This window comes from Pan paniscus, chromosome 11 (genome assembly GCF_029289425.2).
Source record: "Pan paniscus chromosome 11, NHGRI_mPanPan1-v2.0_pri, whole genome shotgun sequence".
Taxonomy (NCBI): Eukaryota; Metazoa; Chordata; class Mammalia; order Primates; family Hominidae; genus Pan; species Pan paniscus.
The window spans coordinates 41,262,694-41,285,409 of NC_073260.2; the positions used below are offsets into that span (position 1 = coordinate 41,262,694).

The 22,716-nt window shown below is 50.4% G+C and overlaps 1 protein-coding gene across 5 annotated transcripts in view; it reads left to right on the plus strand.

Moving 5' to 3' along the window:
• The first annotated feature begins 2,443 nt into the window (after positions 1-2,443).
• Positions 2,444-22,716, plus strand: part of CORO2A (coronin 2A) — a 71,896-nt gene continuing 51,623 nt past the window's right edge. For 2 of the 5 annotated variants that reach the window (XM_034967858.3, XM_034967861.3), the window contains exon 1: positions 2,833-3,079. The gene's annotated coding sequence lies outside the window, so the exon portion shown is untranslated. Of the gene's footprint in view, positions 2,677-2,830; positions 3,080-22,716 lie in introns of those variants that run through there. The other 3 variants (XM_014346206.5, XM_034967860.3, XM_003820620.4) reach the window with 3 other exon arrangements.

Sequence of the window (22,716 nt, forward strand, 5' to 3'; positions counted from 1 at the left end):
TGGAAGGCCCCCCTCCCAACAACCCCTAACATAAGAGGTGCTCACTCACTTCCAGAGATTGCCCGTGTTCAAGGCTACTATCCTCCAAACACAGACCCCTCCCCAACCCCCAGGCACTGTCTCCTCATTCTTTCTCAACCCCCTCCCCCATGGACATGGGGCCATATCGTACAGAAAGTTCCATGTGGGGCAGATAGATGGAGAACTTGCCCCCCACCCCCACCACACACACACATATGTTCTGGTCCTGCACAAGATGTTTACCCATATATGGAAGATTAACAAAGCCAGCCATGTGGGTGCACTGGGAAGGAAGAGGGAGGTTTCCTGGCCCATCCCAATCCACACTAAGGCCTAATAGAAGATGCCAGGAGATGGGCCCAACTTTGGAACCAGATCTGCTATGTGGTTTTCTAGCTAGGGGATCCTGGGTAGGTCATGCCCACTGTGCCCTCAGTTTCCCCATGTGTGCAATCCTGCATCTGGACCAGGATTAGAGGGAGGGAAGGGGCAAGAGAGGAGGACACTCCCCAGCCACAGCAACCCCAGGAAGGGTCCCAGGTTCATTGCAGAGGTCTCCCTCTGGCTTATGGGTCCATATGCCCACAGCCCCCAGAGATGTCTCTGTCAAACCAGCTGTTCCCCAAACAGTCCCAGCCACCAACCGCCGTGGCACAGGGTAGGAAGATGCAGGTGCAAGCCTGGGAGGGCACATCCATAGGACATCTAGGAAGGCTAGGCCTGGAAGGATGAGTGGGTTTAGACAAGGGAGATGATGATTTGGGAAGAGAACTGCAGACAGAGCAAAGGCTCAGAGATGTCAGAGTGCAAGGCGAGTGGCATTGGCAGAGGTAGAAAGCCACACCAGAGATGCTGGCCCAAGCCCTAAATGAATTAAGACATTCAAGGCCAGGCGTGGTGGCACGCACCTGTAATCCCAGCACTTTGGGAGGCCAAGGCAGGCAGATTGCTTGAGCCCAGGAGTTGGAGACCAGCCTGAGCAACGTGGTGAAACCCTATCTCTACAAAAAATATAAAAATTGGCTGGGCATGGTGGCACGCACCTGTAGTTCTAGCCATTCGGGAGGCTGAGGTGGGAGGATTGCTTGAGCTTGTGTGGTGGAGGCTGCAGCGAGCTAGGATTGTGCCACTGCACTCCAGCCTGGGCGACAGAACAAAACCATGCAAAAACAACAACAACAAAGATATTCAGATGCCTTAGCCTGGGAAAGATCATGGTGCCCACCGTCCAGCTGTAATTCAAGTAAAAACCAAACCATGATTATAAAGAATTCCCACAGTGTTCTGATTTCATCCATATGTTTGTTTGTTTGTTTGTTTGAGACAGAGTCCCACTCTGTAGCCCAGGCTGGAGTGCAGTGATGTGATCTCAGCTCACTGCCACCTCCACCTCCTAGGTTCAAGTGATTATCCTGCCTCAGCTTCCCAAGTAGCTGGAACTATAGGCACATGCCACCACGCCCGGCTAATTTTTGTATTTTTAGTAGAGACAGGTTTTCACCATGTTGGCCAGGCTGGTCTTGAACTCTTGAGTTCAAGCAATCCACCTGCCTTGGCCTCCCAAAGTGCTGGGATTACAAGCATGAGCCACTGCGCCCAGCCATCCATATGCTTGATACCCAACTCTTGCACACTAACACCAGAAGCATGCGTTCAGTCTACCTGCTGGGCAATCCAGCTCCAGAAGGTCTGAATCAGAGCTGTAGGATGGGGTTTTCAGGACCATACTGCACACTGGGCTTTGGGTGGTAGGCAGGGAGCCCGTCCAGCTCTGGGCAGGGGGGTGGTACAGTGGACAATGGAAGCTGAGTCACATTCTAAGGAGAGAATCAAGAGCTCCCCAAGTACCTTGCCACTCCAAGCCTCAGTTTTCTTATCTGTAAAATGGAGGTAATAATAGTGGCTAAATAAAGCCACTATTATTAGAAGCTTAGAAGAAACGATACAGATATGTAAAGTAGTAACAGTGTACTCTGTTATCCACTCCACAATTATATATTGAGTGGTTACTATGTGCCACGGAGCAGTTCAAGGCCCTCAAGATAACCCGTCTCTACTGAACAAAACCAAGAGCTCTTCACAGACGTGGTGTGGAGTGGAGTGGCTGTTAGCTTAGTAGCCGTGGGAGCCATACTGCCTGGGGTTGCATGACTAGCCGGGTGATCTTAACCTAGGTACTTAATATCTCTGTGCCTCAGCTCTTTTGTGTTAAATAGGTGAGTAATGGTATCAACCTCATAGGCCTGTGTGACAGTGAAGGGAGGTAATGCACAGAAGGCGCTTAGAGGAGTGCGTGGCTCAGTAGTGTTAGGTGGGGGTGGTACCCAAAGGTAGGGCCTCCCCATTGTCTAGTGTCCTCAGGGCTCTCCAGCCAGCGAGGCTGGCAGCAGCGCCCCCGGCTGGTCCCGAGAGAAGGAAGGGCGTCCTCCTCGGTTCCCAGCGGCGCTCCCGGCTCCTCTCCTCCCTGCGGACGGGGAAGCCTCGGTAACCGCTGTAACTGCTCGGGGAAAGGAGCGCTTCCCCGGCTTCCCCGGCCGGGCTCGGCGCGCGCACTGTACCCGGCCGGGATCGTCACATCCAGGGCTCAAACAGCCTTAAGAGGCCGACGCGGTTACTGTCTCCATTTCACAACGGGGGAAACTGAGGCTCCGGGAGGTCAGTTTCCTCATCCCACACCACGCAGCGAGGGCACGGCGCGACGTGGGGCCGGCGGCTCTGCCTGTCCCCAGCCTCCGCCTGGTGGCCGGCAGCCCGCCCCAATCACTGCGGCGTGTGCGCGCCTGTTCCCAGCACGTGTGCGCGCCCCGAGACCCGCCCCGGGGAGCCAGGAGCGCGGTCGGGGTCGTGGGGGCGGAAAAGGGTGGCCAGGGCGGACCCGCGGGGCGGGCGAGAGGGCGGACCTTGGGCCAGGCCCCCGCCCCGCCCTCCGGCCCCGCCCGCCGGGCTGCAGGGGGAGGCGGCGGCGGCTCTGGGCGCCGGGAGTCGGCGGGCGGCGAGGAGCGCGGAGCCGGAGCTGGACGCCGCCGCCGCCACAGCCACCTGCGCGGCAGTCATCAAGGTAGGGCGGCCCTGCGCCGCTGGCCGTGCCTTCCCGGTCTGCGCGATGGGGGCGTCGGGCGGGACGTGCGCGCTGCGCCCCCTCGGCTGCAGCTCCCGGAGAGGGAGGGATGCGGGGCTCGGAGCGCGGGGGACCTGGCTTTCAGCCCCTTTGCGTGACCTTGCACAAAGCACTGCTCCTCTCCAGGCCTCAGTTTCCCCGTCAGGATAGCTTGCTCATTGGTGGCCCCCTTCTCGCGGGGTTGTTGGGAGGGGCCGCCTCGAGGTCCGGGCTCCCGACGGCTCGCTGCCCTCATGAGCACTGTCTGCACCGCCCACCCCTCCTGCCCGCGGTGAGGGAAGCTCACTCTGGGCGCGGCCAGCCGGTCCCGACAGGCCCCTGCTGTGGCCCGGGTGCTCCATGGGACTCTTGTCGGGACCCTCCCCCTCTTGGCTGCGTTACCTGCTGGGCCTCAGCTTCCTGGTACAGGAAACGGTGGGGTGGGGGGCATCCCCGGGTCCCCGCCAAGCCGGCCTGGGCGTGCATGTGGGGCATCAGCCGGCCCGCCAAGAGGGTTTGCTCGTCTGGGGCTGGAGGAGCCCTAGGTTGGAGGTGGCTGGACTCCTGGCGGCACGACTGCCTGGACCAGCCCCACGTAGGCACCTCGATTTAGTGAGTGGTATAGGACAGCTCCTTCCCCTTCCCCACCCGGGCCAGGTGCTAGTGCCTAGCTCTGTGTCCCAGAGCTAGTGTGTGATAAGGTGTGACACACACTAGCTGGTGTGACAAGGGCTGACTGGCGGCCACGCCTGGACCTCAGAGGGGTGACAGTGCCAAGGGGCTGTGTCCGCGTGGCATTAAGGGATGGGGCAGAGCACAGGTCTGAGGGACTGTGGTCCCAGGCTCCCTAGGTAAAGAAGACCTATGGCATCTGGCCCAGCCCCTCTGTAAGATCCCCTCTGGAAGGTCTTGCTGCCCCCTTGCACACTCCTTGTGATAGGAATCTCACTAGTTGTAAACCAAGCTGGAATCTGCTACCCAGTCACTGCCTCTCCTGCTGGTCCTGCTCTGGACACACAAACAACCTCTGACCCTTCCTCCCTCACCCTGGGGCAGTGATCAGGTCCCTTAAATATGCTCATCTCCAGACCCAGCAGCCCCAGGCCCAGCAGTTTCTCCCATCAGATCCCAGGGAGCCAAGGCAAGAAGAGGGAGCCGAGGTGTCTGCCCTGGAGCAGGCTGTGGGGCCTCGGCTTTCCTGGGGCTTGTTCAGAACCCACCTGTGCATCAGGACTGGAATGTGTCTCCCCAGCTTCCTGCCCCTCCTGGGGACCGTCTGAGAGGTCCGGAGTGAGGAGAGCCGGAGCCCCTCTGCAGGCCTTTCCTGCCCCATGGGGCCTCTTCTCCACCTCCCTGATGCCTGCCCTGTTTGAGGGAGCAGTTTCTAGGAATCACTTCTCAGCCTCCTGGTCTTTCTTGTCCCCTTCATGACCTGCCCCGCACCCAGGGATTTTCTTAACAGCCAAAAGAGGGCAGGAGGCCCCTGGACAGGTAGTGAGCTCTTTGTCATCACAGGTATTCAAGCAGAACCTGGGGGTGAGCTACCTTGGACTGAAAGTCTATGGAATTCTAGGGCTGAAGTAGTGCCTATGACCTTGCCCTGCGGCCATGGCGGAGCTGCACAGGACTGGGAGCTGGACCACAAATGAGTGTTATTATCCCCTCGTAAAAGCAGGCAAAGTATATGTGCTGGCCCATGAGCCCAGCTCCGACGCACAGGCTTAAGTGCTACCTGGGTCTCCTGTCATCTCGACACATGTATAATCTGGGCCCTGTTTTCCTGCTTGCCTAATTCAAGCCTTTTTGGCCTGATTTAGGAGCATGGCAGATTCTGGTTATTAAAAAGTCATGCTATGACTTTAATTGCTAATAATTTTTAAATGCACCATGGAATCATGGAATGTCTGAGCTGAAAGGAGCCTTCAGACGTCGTCTCATTCAACCCCCTCATTTTACAGATAGGCATCCCCTGTCGCCAGAGGGGATGTGACTGGGCAAAGGTCACACAGCAAACCAGCAACCGAGCCCAGGGATCCTGATTCCAAGATTGGAGTGCCTTTTTTTCTCCAAAAAAAACACATAACATATAATAAATGAAAGCAGTCTGTATTTATTCCTGTAAAATTAGCAAAAATAAAAATAAAAAGATGAAACTCTGTGCTGGCAAGGCTATAGGGATTCGCCTGTGGCATTTAATTTTGCAGAGCAACCTGGCAGCCTGTTATCATGAAAATGACCATATTTGCCCTTTGCCCTTAGCCGGCTACTTTGGGGACTTTATCCTAAGGAAGTAACTAGGGAGAGAGACATATGTAGTGCTGTTATTTGTAAGAAGTTGTCTTCTGGCCAGGCACAGTGGCTCATGCCTGTAATCCTAGCACTTTAGGAGGCCAAGGTAGGCGGATCACCTGAGGTCTAGAGTTCGAGACCAGCCTGGGCAACATGATGAAACCCTGTCTCTACTAAAAATATAAAAATTAGCCGGGTGTGGTGGCACATGCCTGTAATCCCAGCTACTCGGGAGGCTGAGGCAGGAGAATCACTTGAACCCGGGAGGCAGAGGTGGCAGTGAGCCGAGATTGTGCCACTGCACTCCAGCCTGGGCGACAAGAGCGAGACTCCATCTCAAAAAAAAAAACATAAAGAAGTTGCCGTCTAGTGAAGAAGTGTTCAGTTTTATCTGGGGCTTAATAAACATTTCATTTGACAAATACAGCTTAAAAAATAGTGGCACTGAAGCTTACATTACTGGAGTCTGGCCAGCATAGAAACAGTTTAATCCAGAATAAAGACCATGAGACTAAAGTCAGCAGACATAGATTCCAGATTGAAGTCTTCCTCTTCCCTACTGTGTGACCTTGGGCCGATCCGTTCCCCTCTCTGGACCTCACTTTCTCTATCTGTGAAATGGGGGTAGACTCAGCAGTTGCTGAATTTGTTTGAGCTCTGACAGCCAACCTCTTAGAGTGAACAAATCTCAGTAGCAAAGCCGAGATTGGAAGGAGATTCATTAAATGAATCCCCTTAGAGGCAGGTAGCTAGCTCCCCACCGAGGGGTTTCAGCCTTAAACCTTTGCTATTTCAAAATGGCCAGAAGCTGGATCGTTTTAGAAGTTGGTGTGTTTTTATCTTCTCTGTCAAATCTCAGGAGGTCCAGAAAATAATTCAGCAGAATCTTCTTGTGTTTTAAGTCTATAATCCATGCCTTGCCTCCTTCAGAACAGATTGGACGTGCTTTGCAATCACACCTGGTCTAAAGGGCCAGGAATAGGTGACTTTGCTTCTGTGGTCAAACTGTGCCTCCTGGGGGTCTGCAGGCTGCTATGGGAAACTTACTAGGTTAAACCACATGAAACGGCCAGTATGTGACTTTTTTTGACTTACAAGAAATGGCAATTTCATTTGGTTCAGCCTAAATGGAAAAAGATATACAGGTATTTAAAGAGCGGTGTGCTCCTTACTATAATTGAGAGATTGGCAGGGTGTGGTGGGGACAAGGAAGGTGTGATTATGAGCTTGCAGAAGTCAAGGAGGAGGGACATGGGAGCCTCACTTTGAAGAATCACTAACAGTAATAATAATAGCTAACATTCATTGAGGGTTTACCGCCTGCCTAATTCTGTCCTAAGTGCTTTATGTTCATTCATTCCATTAGTCATTCAGCCAGTATTTATTAAGCACCTACATTGTACTAGTTTTTTTGTTTGTTTCTTTTGTTTTGTTTTTGTTGTTGTTTTTTGTTGTTGTTGTTGTTTTCTGAGACAGAGTCTCGCTCTGTCTCCCAGGCTGAAGTGCAGTGGCATGATCCCGGCTCACGGCAACCTCCGCCTCTGCCTCCTGGGTTCAAGTGATTCTCATGCCTCAGCCTCCTGAGTAGCTGGGATTACAGGTGCGTGCCACCACACCAGCTAGTTTTGTATTTTCAGTAGAGACAGTGTTTCGCCATGTTGGCCAGGCTGGACTCGAACTCCTGACCTCAAGTGATCCGCTTGTCTCGGCCTCCCAAAGTGCTGGGATTACAGATGTGAGCCACCACACCTGACCTGTACTAGGTATTTTCTAAGTGCTGGGGAAAGGGGGAAGGTGCTGATATTAAACAAAATAGACCAGAAAGATCTTCCCCCAAAGAGCTTACAATCAGATGGGGGGAAGACAGATGAAAAACAATAAATAAAATAGATGAATAGGTGATAAATAAAATCAGTGATAAATGAGATGGAGCAAATAGAACATAGGAGGGGTTAGGGTGTGTGAGGGGGCAGTTTTAACTAGGGTGGGCTGGGGGCCTCATTGAGAAGGTGATTTTTAGGCAAAGGCTTGAAGGAGAGGGGTGAGTCAGGCTCATTTCTGGGGAAACAGCCATTCAGGTGGAGGGAACAGCTGGGGCAAAAGCCCTGAGGCGGGACCATGCCTGGCATGTTCAGAGAAGCGTGAGCTGGGACAGAGTGATGGCGAGAGAAGAGGAAGAGAGGAGCAGGCAGGCCCTGGGCTAGACTGTGTACCCCACCATGCTCACAATGGAATCCTGCGAGTGTATGACGGAGCTACTCTTTTTATCTCGCTTTTCCAATTAAGAAAACAAAAATACAGAAAAGTTACGTGGCTTATTGAAACTGTGTCTCATGGAGAATCTAGGACTTTCAGCCAGGGTCAGCGGGGAGCCATGGAAGGCTTTTGAATTGGGTAGGAACATGGCCAGATTTGAATATTGGTGTGATTCCTGCGAGATTGCTATGGTCTGAATATTTATGTTCCTCCAAAGCTCATATGTTGAAATCTTACCCCATAAGGTGATGGTATTAAGAGGTGGGGCTTTTGAGAGGGAATTAGGTCAGGAAGGCAGAGCCCTCATAATGGGATTAGTGTTCTTATAAAAGAGGCCCCAGAGAGACCCTCACCTCCTCCACCACATGAGGACACAGTAAGAAGGTGCCATTCTATGACCCAGGAAGTGGGCCCTCACCAGACTCCAAATCTGCTGTCTTAGTCTTGGACTTCCATCCTCCCGAACTGTGAAAAATACATTTCTATTGTTGATAAAGCACCTACATTTTTTTTTTTTTTTTTTGAGATGGAGTTTCGCCCAGCCACCTAGGCTGGAGTGCAGTGGCGTGATCTTGGCTCACTGCAGCCACCGTCTCCCGGGTTCAAGCGGTTCTCCCATCTCAGCCTCCTGAGTAGCTGGGATTATAGGTATCCGCCATCATGCCTGGCTAATTTTTTTCTTTTTTTTTTTTTTTTTTTTTGAGATGGAGTCTTGCTCTGTCGCGCAGGGTGGAGTGCAGCAGCACGATCTCGGCTCACTGCAAGCTCCACCTCCCCGGTTCATGCCATTCCCCTGCCTCAGCCTCCCCAGTAGCTGGGACTACAGGCGCCCACCACCACGCCCGGCTAATTTTGTTTTTGTGTTTTCAGTAGAGACGGGGTTTCACAGTGTTAGCCAGGATGGTCTCAATCTCCTGACCTCATGATCCGCCCCCCTCAGCTTCCCAAAGTGCTGGGATTACAGGCGTGAGCCACTGCGCCTGGCCAAAGCACCCAATTTATGATATTTTGTTGTAGCAGCAGCAACGGACGAAGACAGGTGCAGAGAGATGGCTGTAGAAATAGTCCAGGCCTGGAGTGCTGCTGTGGGACCTGGGCAGTGAACTTGGTGCTAGGGGAGAGGTTGGGGTCCAGGCCAGGTGAGCAGGAGGAGGATGAGGAGGAAGCCAGGCTGACCCTGGGCTTATATATTTAACAAACACTTATTAGCAGTTCTTACCACCATCTAATATTTTATATACATTAACCCAATCCCCATAACAACCTATACGGTACATACTGTTTGTTATTATTTCTCCCGTTTTAAAATGGATATATTATATGTAAATGATATCTCATGAAGTTAATTTACAAAGAAAATACATTTTTAAAATTATAAACACTTGAAAATGGAGAATTTTAGAAAAAGGCAGGAAAACAGACAAAATAAATTACCCATATCTTCTCCTCTTCTCATCCCACATAATCAATATGAACATTTACTTTCAGTCTTTTTTGTGCTATCATTCCCATTTTATAGATGAGAACACTGAGCCCCAGGGAAGTTGGGTAGCTAGCCCAGGATCATACATTCAATCTATGTCATCTGCCACCAGTGTCCAGGGCTTAATCACCTTCCCCTGCTGCCTGTAGTCCATCCCTGGAATGTCAGAGTTGGTGGGTTCCATTAAGATACCATCCCCCAAACCTAGCCCCTCCCCCCGCCAGCCACCCCACTCCTGGCATCATTTCACAGATAGGTAAAGTAAGGCCCAACAAGAGATGGAGCCTTGCTCAGCATCTATCAGCCAGTCAGGAGCAGATAGGTGAAGTCTCATTCAAATAAGAAATCGGGAGCTGAGCATTTGTGCAGGGTTGATATGACAGCTGCTTCTAGCCTGGCCTTGAGCCTGGAGTTTGTAGGGGCCCTGGCAAATGGCATGACCCTGCCCACAGGCAGTGCAGGGGCAGGCGTGTGTTCCCTGGGCCCAAGAGTCTTGTCCCTCCAGCCAGCCCTGGGTGGGAGGTGAGTTTGGGGCTTTGCCCACACTGCAGGTCCCCTGAGAGTTGTCTCCTGTACTCTGACTGTGCATTTATTTCTGGCTGTGGTGCCAGCAAACTCCTGGGGCTGCCTGCTGCCAGGAATGCAGCCCTGGCTTCTAGCCCCATCTCAGACACTGAGTGGCCTTGGGCCAGGGTCTTTCCTGACCCACCTGCAAAATGGCATCATAACAGCCCCAGCCACAGGATGAAGTAAGAAGTGCAAGGGAAGTTCTTGCACAGGGCGTGGTCTATGGCGTGCTCAATAACTGGGCAACTCCTGTGGCTGTTCCTAAGGCTGCACCACGGTGTTGGCCCAGGCTGGGGAATTGAGCCCACTGCAGACAGAGCCCCCTCCTGCCAACCTCCCTTTCACACCTGGCTGACCAGGTAGACCTGCCTGAGAAATCAGATACAAGCCTCCAGCAATGGTTTGGAGTCTAAGATTGCGGACAACAAGGGATGCAGTGGAGCAAAAGAACCCAGGCCTCTAAAGAAGGAGAGCTGACCCCGCTACTGATATGCTCCTTAGGCAAGTCTTGACTCTTCTTTATGACTCAGTGTCCTCATCTGTAAAAGGGGAAGAATAATTCCTGCCTTAGTCATTGTAATGATCTTCACCCCAGCAACCATCTATTGATGTTTTTCTAATGCTTGGGGAGTGTGAATGTAGACAAGCTAGACCCGTCACAGCCGTAAGGGCCCATGGCCTGGCAGGGGCACTACAGTTATCATAGGGAAGCCCAGGAGCTGTGGGGCCTCCGGGAGGGCACCTAACCCAGCCTGGGGTGGAAGTGGGGGGTCACGGAAGGCTCCCTAGAGGAGCTGATGCCTGAGCTGGGTTGTTAGTGTGATTTGGAGACAGCCAGACTATGAAGGGTAGAAAAATAAGGGAAGATATTGGGTCAGTCGCTCCACTTCTCTAAGCGTCAGTTTCTTCATTTATAAAATGAGGATAATAAATACCTGTTCTGCCTAATGTATAGGCTTGTTGTAAGGCTCTAAATTGGATAAAAGTAAGGAGGCGCTTTATGAACTACAAAATGCCGGGCACCTACCTATTCATTATTCATTGTGATTTCTGGAGCCCCTAGGGGTTAGGGAAATATCAGGCCAGCATCTGGGGCTGGGAGAACTTTCAGTTGGTTTTGAAAGGGCTACAATCAAATCGGACAGAGACAGACAGCCGCCATTAACCACACACCCCTTGATTTAAGTGCTCTGGAGTATTTCTGTGCCTGGGTGTGGCTTTGTTTGGTGGGGTCCCTGAAGGCAGCCATGGCCCCATCACAGATCACAGCCCCACTCTGAGGATGAGGAGGAACAACGTCAGACCCAAAGCACTACGTCCCTGTAGAGGCCTGGGACCTGCCAGGGATAGGGTTAGAGGATGGGAGCACTGTGGGGCTGCCATGAAGAAACCAGTCTGTTTAGAGAGAGGGCCACCATGTCACGGTGAGATAAAGAGTAGTATGTGTGGAATGAGACTGTTTGGGTTTGAATATGAGAAAAGAATCTTTCCCCAGCATGCAGACATAGCAAAATATTCAGACAGACATCAAGCTAATTATCACTAGGTGGTAGAATTTTGTTTTCTTTGGTCTTTTCTACATTTAAAATGTTTTGGCTGGGCATGGTGGCTCCTCCCGGTAATCCCAGCACTTTGGGAAGCCAGGAGTTTGAGACCAGCCTGGGCAACAAAGTAAGACATTGCCTCTATTAAAAATAAAATAAAATAAAATAATTTTATACTTGATAGATAATTTATTTCTGTAAAGATTTTGGTGATATGTGTGCAGTCATTCCTAAATATTCAGCTTCCAGGACACCCAAGGATATCAAAATCTGTGGATATTCAAATCCCTGATATAAAATAGTATAGTGTTTACATGTAACCTACACACACCCTCCTGTATACTTTAAGTCATCTATAGATCACTTACAATGCCTAACACAATGTAAATGCTATGTAACTAGTTATTATACTGTATATACATATTTTTAAGACAGAGTCTTGCTCTGTCACCCAGGCTGGAGTATAGTGGCACAATCTCAGCTCACTGCAAACTCCGCCTCCCGGGTTCAAGCGATTCTTGTGCCTCAGCCTCCCAAGTAGCTGGGATCACAGGCATGCACTACCACACCCAGCTAATTTTTTACATTTTTAGTAGAGATGGGGTTTCGCTATGTTGGCCAGGCTGGTCTCGAACTCTTGATCTCAAGTAATCTGCCTGCCTCGGCCTCCCAAAATACTGGGATTACAGGTGTAAGCCACCGTGCCTGGCCCATTATACTGTATTTTTAAATTTGTATTTTTTAATTGTTGTATTGTTATTTTTCTTTAATTTTTTTGAATATTTTCCACTGAGGTTGGTTGAATCTACAGATGCAGGACCCACAGATACAGAGGGCCAACTATGTATGCAATATAAGTTATAATGATATTTAGATAATAAGATACTCAGGCCGGTCTGACATCAGCAGGCTGCAGGGATGAAGTCAGCACTCACAGCATAAGGACTTTGGTAAGGCCTGGATGACATCCCCAGTGCTGGCCTTCGGAACAGTTGGGAGCAGAGTCCAAGGATGGCTTGATGGAGTCACACTGGAGGAGATGTCTGTGGGGGTTTCTGAAGGTGGGAACTAGGACTCTTTTCTTGGGACAAAGACTTAGGGTTTTGGGTGGCTGCAAGCACAGTAGCATTGTGACCAAACTGTCCAACTGTGGAATGTACCACATCAGTAGCAACAGAGGGTTGAAGGCAGAGGTGAGGGTCCTGCTGAAGTTTGGGCCGCCTTCTGAGCAAGACTAGGACAACTGAGACAGATCCAGAGGGGCGCCAGGCCAGGGAAGGGCCTGAGCCTTCAAATTCCGTGAAGCTCTGGAGATCCAGGGTGAATGCTAGGCCTCAATAGACGCTTGTCCCTTAACGATTTGTGTTCTTGGTCTTTGATCCCATCTCACAGGCGTTTCAGCCTCTTTGCAAGGGAAGTAAAGAATCTAAGCTACTGCGGTATTTCATTCAAGGCAGGGCTTATCTGTTGTGAGATGTACCCTTATTTTAGAATCCATTAAGAAAGAAAAGGCAACAGAAACTATAAGTTGCATCCCAGTTTCAGAGGTGTTAAAATGTAAAAAACTGTCTTGGAATCGTTTGACATGTGGCGGGCCCCCAATTAGACTCTTAGTGTGCATTCACTCATGGAATCTTCACCATCGCATTGTAGCTAGATAGTCTTGTCCTCTTTTTACAGATAAGGAGGCAGGAGCCCAGAGAGGTTGAGTAAATTTGCAAGGTCACGCAGCCAGCAAGAGGCAAAGCTGGGCTTTGAACCTGGTCTAATTAGATTCCACTTCTTTTTCCTCATCCAACCCCACAAAGAAAAGGCTCCTGAGTCCTGGCCCTTGGGAAGAACAGAATCTCCACACTGCCAGCTCAGAAATGCTCCAGTGGCCTGGTCATTAAAAGCCTGGTACTCTGAGTAATGGGGGTGGGGAGTGTGGAGGAGGGCTGGGGAGATAATGAACAGGAAGGAGCTTTGAGAGCTTGCTGGCAGGGTCACTAGCCTCATCCTTGTTGAAACCATTGCAGGAGTGGCTCGGCCTGTGTGGCCTGCCCTGGAGAAAGGCTGTAGAGATATCTGCCCCACACAGATAATCCTGGAGCCTCACCCAGACTGACCCATTCATTCGCTCCCTAAAAAGTTATCTTTCAATGTAATTTTTTGACTAGGACCTTTGTTCACGATTGATTATTTTCTGTATGTAAAGCATTAGAGATACCAAGCACAGCAAAACAGACACAGGCCCGCCTTTGAGGGCTCACAGACCAAACGGGAGATGGACAGTAATCGTAGAGTCCCACAGAATCTGGAGGAGGAGAGAGGAGTGAAGGGCGTGCAGAGTAGAGAATGTGCTGAGTCCGGGGTCACTGCAAAAGGCTGCAGTCCAGGGCACAGATGGTGCCGGTCAAGGAAAGGAAGGTATTTGGAGATGAGATGGCTCTTTTAAGGAGGTGAAACTGAGGCTCAGAGAGGCCATAGGACTTGTCTGAGGTCACACAGCTTGGAAGTGACTCTCCTTGTATGGTTTTCTTTGTTGTGGGTTCCTTTCTTGAGTTTTCCTTTGGAGATGAAAACATGATGTGAGGGGAGCCATGGCCTGCGAGGGGATGGATGGGATGTTCTAAGGAAAGGACTTTGAGCTGAGATCTGAAAGATGAGTAGGGACTGAGCAGGCAAGGGTGGGGAGGGAGGCACGCTGCATAGGAGAAACAGCCTTGCCAAAGCCCTCCGGCTGGAGGAAACAGGACTTTGAAGAACTGAAAGCACCGTGATGTGTGCAGCTCAGATCCCTGGGCAAGGTGAGGCTGGGGAAGTAGAACAATGGCCGCCGAGGGGTCTGCTCACATTTACATATTTCGGAAAGATCAAGGGCAAGATGGTTGGTGGCTGAGACTAAATGACCAAGTTTAACAGATGTTTGGAGCCAGGCACCGTGGCTCACGCCTATAATCCTAGCACTTTGGGAGACTGAGACAGGAGGATTGCTTGAAGCCAGGAGTTCCAAACCAGCCTGGACAACATAGTGAGACCTCATCTCTTAAAAAAAAGCAAGAGAGAGAGATGACTTGAAGGTGGGACAGGAGGCTGGGATTAGTGATGGACTGGCATTGGGTACAAGAAGAAGGAGGCCACGTGGGTGCCCGTGGGTTCTGGCTTTTCCGGCAGTGCCCTTCTCATGGCCTGACTTGCAGAGGGAGTCGCGCTGGGGGACACAAGCAACATGGGAGCAGCCTTCACCCCACTGGGGCCTCCTGCCCAGGGCTGGTTATTGTCCACCATTTTCCTCCCAACTGAGCTTAGATATCCAGGTTCACCCAGTGCTGGGGTTTGCCAGATGATGTGAAAAAAAAGTCAGTGGGGTGAGGGATTTTAGGGTGTTGATAAGAGTGAGCTGATGTCCCAGGTTACTGGGGACAAGAAATGGCCTTCCACAACATGCCCATGGAAATCACATGGCCCCAACACCATCCCTGGAGCTGGTCTTTCAGCAAAGGTGTTGCTGAGCATGGTGGTGGAGTTGGGGCATTGCTTGATGCATTGTGTCATCCTGGAGGGGGGTCTCTGGTTGTGGCTTCCAGGGCCCTCTACTCGAGCCTGAACCTGTTTTTACTGATCCATCATTGGGGACACTGGCAAAGGGCTGGTCACATGTGGCAGGTGACAGGAGGCTGGAGGTGGGGAGGGTGCGGTCAGGAGGGGTGCTTGAATTAGTGACTTTGGAAGCAGGTGGAGCATTTTCACCTAATGACAGAGTTCACTGTGCAGTCAAAAGAAGGGATGGTGCAGGTCAAGGAAAGGAGGGTATTTGAAGATGAGATGGTTCTTTTAAGGAGATGAAACTGAGGCTCAGAGAGGCCACGGGACTTGTCTGAGGTCACATAGCTCAGAAGTGACTCTCCTTGTATGGTTTTCTGTGTTGTGGGTTCCTTTCTTGAGTTTTCCTTTGGAGATGAAAACATGATGTGAGGGGAGCCATAGCCTGCGAGGGGATGGATGGGAATGCTTGCAGGAAGACTTCCTGAAAGAGGGAGCATTTCTCTAAGCTGAGCCTTGTAGCAGCCGGTCATACAGAGTGGTGGATAGGGCATTACTGGCAAAGGAAATGATGTAACCCAAGGACTGGAGAGGAGAAAACTTACTAGGCCTATATGGGATGCGATGAACGTAGGGTCTGGTTTGGCTCAGTATAAGAGGCAGAGTATAAGGTATTTGCCAGACGCCAAGGGCAGGGAGGTAGGTGCAGCCTGCCCTGTCAGAGAGGAGCGTTTTAGCACTGACGCACTGACGTTGTTTAGAATTGCAGGCACATTATGATCGTAAAATGTCAGACTTTGAGGCAGTTTTTTTTGTTTGCTGTTTTGTTTTGTTTTGTTTTGTTTTGTTTGAGATGGAGTCTCACTCTGTCACCCAGGCTGGAGTGCAGTGGCGTGATCTCGGCTCACTGCAACCTCCGCCTCCCAGGTTCAAGAAATTCTCCTGCCTCAGCCTCTTGAGTAGCTGGGATTACAGGCACCTGCCACCGCACCTGGCTAATTTTTGTATTTTTAGTAGAGACGGGGTTTCACCATGTTGATCAGGCTGGTCTCAAACTCCTGACCTTGTGATCTACCTGCCTCGACCTCCCAAAGTGCTGCGATTACAGGCAAGAGCCACCGTGCCTGGCCTATTTTTAAGTTCTCTGTTGAAAATGCACTTCCTGAGTGTCTGCGCCCGGCCGACTGCTCACCTCCCTCCTGCCCTCATCCCTGCCACTTCCCCTTCCCTGCTTGCCTCACATCCCTTCTTGATATACTCCTGGGCCACACCTTGGCTTTGAATCCCCAGCTGAGAAGCTATTGAAGGTTTTGGAATAGAGGATGCTGCCATCTACCAGTAGCCCAAGTGGGGTCTCAGCTTTAGAGAGGTGGGATCTGAGATGAGGACAGCCTGGAGGAGGCAGGAAGGACCTGGAAGATGGGGAGGATGACAGATAGGAGCAGGATTGCAGGTCATTGCTTCATGAGACCCAGGACTCATGTCCACAGCTGCCCACCAACACGCCAGGCCCAGGCCAGCACAATGCTGGGCAGCAGGGTCTCCGCGTCCTGTGGGGTCACTGCTGTGGCTGGTAGGCAGAGGCAGAATCCTCATGCTCTAGCGGTCCCAGATCTCAGACACTCAAGTAGGACCTTCCAGAGCCTAGGGAAGGGTTTCTTCCCAGTCCACAGATGTCAGCGAGACTTTACCGGCACTCAAACAGCAGCCCAAGAGCTGGTTTGATTCGTTCCATTTTACAGATGAGGAAACTGAGGCTTCAGAGTGAACCCAACCAAGAGGCACAGTAAAGTAAAAGGACCAGTAAAGTAAAAGGACCAGTAAAGAGCTAGACTGTGACCACTTTTAGCAGCTGATGACCATTTGTAGCATCAAGGCCTAGAGATTTGCATTCTCTCCAGGATCTGCCACTGACCAGCCAGGTGACCCTGGACAAGTCACATCCCTTCTCAGGTTCTTGTTTCCTCACCTGCAAAGTGAAGGGTAGACTAGATCATTTCTGCCATCCTTTGAGCTTAAAAATTATCTCCGACTCTCTTCATCTTCTATCCCAATTGCCTCCAAAGTGATCTATGCAAGATGCACATTGGGGTGCAGGAAAAAATATCTAAACAAATAGAACAAAGAATTCAGCTTTACTCACATTTGCCAGGCGGAGACACACTCGCCAGCTGGGGTGTCAGGCAGCCTCATGTGGTCCAGGAGTCTCCTGTCTCATGTGGTCCAGGAGTCTCCAGAGAGAAGGGGAAACACTCTGAGAAAGGGTAATGAGGACTCCCTTACTCTTTAGTCTGTTTTTGGCAAGTTATCCCAATTAATTAACCTGGTTTATTAATCCAGGTTAATCCAGACTAATTAATCCAGATTGGATTTACAAATTATATTCACCACTTTAAGCTAACTAGCGCTTACAAAATGGACACGTGGTTTTTAAAGATTCGTACTGAAAAATTGTGACTTGTTAGCAGTGCTTACTTACTACGCTAATAATGCTAGTACATGAAGACAAGGAAATGGAAGAGGTTGAGTGCTGGCCTGTAATCCCAGTACTTTGGGAGGCCAAGGCGAGAGGATCACTTGAGGCTAGGAGTTTGATACAAGCCTGGGCAACATAGCAAATCCCTGCCTCAAGGAAAAGTTTAGTAATTAGCCGGGCATGGTGGCTCATGCCTGTGGTCCCAGCTACTCAGGAGGCTGAGGCAGGAGGATTGCTTGAGTCCAGGAGTTGGAGGCTACAATGAGCTATGATGGCACCACTGCACTCCAGCCTAGGCGACAGAGCGAGACTCTGTCTCTAAAAAAATGTTTTTAATAAAAATAAATTTAAAAAAGAAAAAAAGTGAGAGAATTAACACTGGGGTTTCTATTGCAGTCACTTCATCAGCTACAAGACCCAGGACAAAAACAGTGACAAGCTAATAAGTCTGACAAGTTTGTCAGCTCAAGTTTGTTTGTTTGTTTATGTTAGGGGACACTTTGAAATAGATATTTACAGTCACTCTGGTTAGTGATGAATCTCTGTGTATACATTTTGTCTTGCGAGGTTGATGATGATTACTTGTATATAATATAAGATAATGGGGTGTGAGCTCAGTTTGTTTGTTTTTTTCTTGTGGAAGGAGTGAATGATCAAAAAAGTTTGGAGATCACCTGAGGTCAGGAGTTCAAGACCAGCCAGGCCAACATGGTGTAACCCCATCACTATTAAAAATACAAAAAAATTTGCCGGGTGTGGTGGCACATGCCTGTAATCCCAGTTTCTCTGGAGACTGAAGCAGGAGAATCGCTTGAATCTGGGACACAGAGGTTGCGGTGAGCCAAGATTGTGCCACTGCACTCCAGGCTGGGTGACAGAGCCAGACTCCGTCTCAAAAAAAAAAAAAAAAAAAAAACAAAGTTTGGAGCCCATTGCTCTAACCTCCTGGTCTTTTCCTTGCTCCTGCTACCTCTAACACGCCACCACATTTGTGATCAAGCGTTGCTCCAGTAGAATAGGATTTCCCTATTTTTCTACCCATTCCCAAGGGGAGAGACCCCATGGGAATACCTCCATCCACAGAGCCCAGCACAGGGGCTATCTCCAGCTGGGGACTTGGAAAATGTGGGTGGAGTGAATGTGCTCCAGTTTTCCCCTCGCATCGTGGGGGCTGCTGATACTCTGCCGGCCTTTCTAGCAGAAAAGACCTAAGATCTGCCATCATTCCTAGCCTAAAGCACTCTCTGGAGAAACACAGTTCACCTTTCAAAGGTGTGAGTCCAGGAGAGCCTAGATAAGGCCAATGACCCCTGAGCTCACAATTATAAGGCCTTTCTTTCCTAACCATCTTTGGAATTTGTCCCTCCACAAACGAGTTTCCACTATTACTTAGAGCAACACAGATAAGGAACAAAAATGTTTGGTACTGTATCCAGGTACAGGAGGACAGGACTCTGTTCTGTGTTTTAGCGTACTCTTTTGGACTGGGAGGCTGGAGACCTGGATCTTGTTCCTGGTTCTGCCCTGTGTGGGTGGCCTTTGGCATGCTGACTCCATTTCCTCTTTCTGTACCCCACGATCTCTTGGGGTCTGGCTAGTGCTTTTGTTCTGAGATGTGACATCTGGGATCCTTTTGGGGACCTGCTCTACTGAGGAGTTCTCAGCCCCCATCTGCAGAGTTCGAGTATAACCTGGAAGATGGGGAGAGCTTGGAGCATATGGGCAACCAAAATGGGGAGGACATGGGAAACCGAGTCACACAAGAAACCCCCACCCCCCAGTGGAGCCATCCCAGGGACCTGAGTTAAGAGGTCTTCAATCTCTGGAAGGCTGTCAAGGGGCAGAAACAATGGATGTGGCTGGCGGGGCTCCAGGAACAGATAGGGCAGTGGGGAAAATTGTAGGTTTCTGTTCAGTAGATGCGAGGAAGTCCACTGGTTGAGCACATCTTCCCCCAGCAGGGGTGAGCTTCCCATCACTAGACTGGTATGAGCCAAAACCATCAGACTCTTTACGTGGGGTGCTGGGGAAAGAAGGGCAGAATTCTGGGGTATTGTATTTGGTGCTTGCCCCTAGATGTAATATCATTTGGGAGAGAATTAGTGGGTCTGGCTAAAAACTGAAGAATTAGAGCTTTAGATTCTAAATCAACACTCATGGGTTGATAAGGGGCACAAGGCTTTCTCTGCTTTCATTCGGTTCAGAGGGTTTTGGTGCCTCCCAGCACAGGTGACACTCCTCACCCCCCGCCGAATGTTTAGATCTTTTGATATTGCCGCTTTGAGGAAAAATAAAGGACCATGAACACTTTGTGCTTCTAGTTTAATCTGTAAGCCCTGTTCAAAGCCCGTATTCATTTTTATTAAATGTTCATTTCAATCCATGAATACAGGTAAATAGCTTAGGACAGTGCCTGGCTCACAGTGAGTACTCAATAAAGGTTACCATTATTTACTTATTTTGAGTTTAGTTATTTAACAAATACTTACTTTGAGTTTACCATGTGCCAGGCTGGGTTCTAAGTGCTTGACAGATATTAACTCATTTATTGTTATCATCCCCATTTTATGGATGAGAAAACCCAAGGCCAAGAGAGGTAGATAACCGGCCCAATGTCTCCCAGCTGGTGTGTGGCAGGGCTGATGTCTGAGCCCGGCAGGCGGGTTCCCTACCACGTCAGTAGCCACTGTGCTGCTGCCTCTCGATGCGATTGTGTTGTGTAATAAATAAACCAGCCCCTCTGCATCCATTCTTCCTCAGAGCCTCCCTACAGCCTCTGGAAGGTGACAGGCAGGGATGCCCATGCCCATTTAATGGGTTGAGACACTGGAGCCCAGAGAGGGGCTTTCACAGCATCGCACAGCAAAAGGGGGCAGAGCCTACTGGAGCCGGGTCACTGGCCTTGGAATATCTATGTGCCCTCCCTGCACAGAGCAGGGCTCCCTGCTGAAGCCCAGTGGGAGTTGGTGCTAATTAGGGGGTCCCTGGTCCCTCAAGGGGCCCTTCCTTCACCAGGAGGAGGGAGGTTGGTGGGAAGAGCCACGACTCTGCCAGGGGCCTGGGGAAATATCGTCCAGGCATGTCCTGAAGCAGGGAGGCTCCCGGTGTCTGGGGAAATAGCAAGGCCTCCCCACCCTACCGAGCCCCTCTGCTGGGGCCCTGGCAGAGATGGCCCTGAATAGCCAGGAGTGAAAGGGGAAGCGGACAGGGAGGGCCATCCCGCACCCCACCCCCTGCTTTTGAAGTCACATCAGGGACCAACTCTAAGGTCAAGGGTCAGGAAGGGCTAAAAGAAGTAGGAGCTCTGTGGAAATCAACATGGAAGCAGAGATGTAGCTGCCAGGGAGTTCAGGAAAGCTGTGGGCTGATACCTAGGTGCTGTCATTTCTCTTTTCTTTATTATTTTTTTAATGATGGTGATATATACATAGCAAAGTTTACGATTTTAACCATTTTTAAGTATACAATTCCGTGGCATGACGTACATTCCCATTGTGCAGCCATCTGTATTAGTCCACTCTCACACTGCTATAATGACATACCTGAGACTGGGTAATTTATAAAGGAAAGAGGTTTAATTGACTCACAGTTCCACATGGCTGGGGAGCCTCAGGAAACTTACAATCATGACGGAAGGTGAAGGGGAAGCTGGCACCTTCTTCACAGGGCTGCAGGAGAGAGATAACTCGCAGGGGAAACTGCCACTTTTCAACCATCAGATCTCATGAGAACTCCCTTAGTAATACCAGAACAGCCTGGGGGAAACCGCCTCCATGATCCAATCACCTCTCACCAGGCCCCTCCCTCCACACTTGGGGATTACAATTCAAGATGAGATTTGGGTGGGGACACAGAGCCAAACCATATCGCCATCACTGCCAAGATTTTTACATTTTGATTTCACAGTAGCCTACTCTATTCTTTAATGTTTTTGTTTACATGTGTCAGTGAAGAGCTTATGTTCAGACTGAAATATATTTGACAAAACAGGAACATACATGTAGGAGACTAACACCTGGCTGGGCCCTTGCCAAGCACTGCTCTGAGGCACTTTATATGAATGAACATCTCCTCTATAAGGTAGGTGCTATCATGGACCCCAGCTTACAGCTTAGGAAACTGAGGCACAGAGAGGTTTAGGAAAGCTACTCAAATGCTTGCCTTGGCCCACTGGTTGCTACCGTTTATTGAGAACTTTACCATGGGCCAGGGCTACACGCTGTTTGGTTTTTGTTTTTTTTTTTTTTTTTTGGCGGGGGGGTGGGCGGGGGAACAGAGTTTCACTCTCGTTGCCCAGGCTGGAGTGCAATGGTGCAATCTCGGCTCACAGCAACCTCCACCTCCCAGGTTCAAGCAATTCTCCCTCCCGAGTAGCTGGGATTACAGGCATGCACCACCACGCCCGGCTAATTTTGTATTTTTAGTAAAGGCGGGGTTTCTCCATGTTGGTCAGGCTAGTCTCGAACTCCCGATCTCAGGTGATCTGCCCGCCTCAGCCTCCCAAAGTGCTGAGATTACAGGCGTGAACCACCACACCCGGACCAAGGGCTGCATGCTCTTAAGCTCCTTGCTCATCTCACAGCAACCTGACGATGTAGTACCAAGACTTAGAGAAGGGAAGTGAGTCTGGATTTGGATCCAGGTTTCTCTGACTCTGAAGCCCGTATCTTAAGCACGTGTACTGGGCTGCGAAGCTGTTATGGGACAGCAGACACAATAGGTGGATTTTGTTCCAGCTGTGGAGCACCATGAGAAGGAGGATGAGGAGGATTGGGACTCCCAGTTCCGGAGTGCTGGCCTCAGAGCATGCAATTTATATGTTGAGAAGAAGACTTAAGAAAGCAAGCCAAGGAGCAGAGCCGCAGTGGCCACCGAGTTGGGGGGTGGTTGAGTGCTCATGGAGCCCTTGGAGTTTGGACAGGAGTTCCTGCTGCTTATTAATCGTGTAACCTCAGAAAACTGACGCCGCTGCTCTGCAGAGTGCCCCAGCCACACTCACGAAGTGGAGATAATCCTCCGCACCCCCAGGTGGTTGTGAGGGGTAAACTGAGCGATAGTTGTGAATCATAGAGCTGGGCTGTAGAGCAGCGATTCTCAAAGAGTGGCCCCTGGGCCAGCGGCTTCCTAGTCACCGGGAACTTGGTGGAAGTGCAGACTCTCAGCTCTCACCCACGCTGCTGAATCAGAAACTCTAGGGTGGGGCCCAACAATCGGAGTTTGTTTGTTTGTTTGTTTTTTGTAGAGACAGAATCACTGTGTTGCCCAGGCTAGTCTGGAACTCCTGGCCCTAAGCGATCCTCCCACCTCGGCCTCCTAAAGTGCTGGGTTACAAGCGTGAGCCACCACCTGAGTTTGTTTTTTTCCAGCCCTCCAGGTGACTCTGAGCACCCTCAGATGCTCTGCTGTGACACAGCGGGCAAACACACGTAAATGTGATGCTGTCACCTGTCCTCACAGC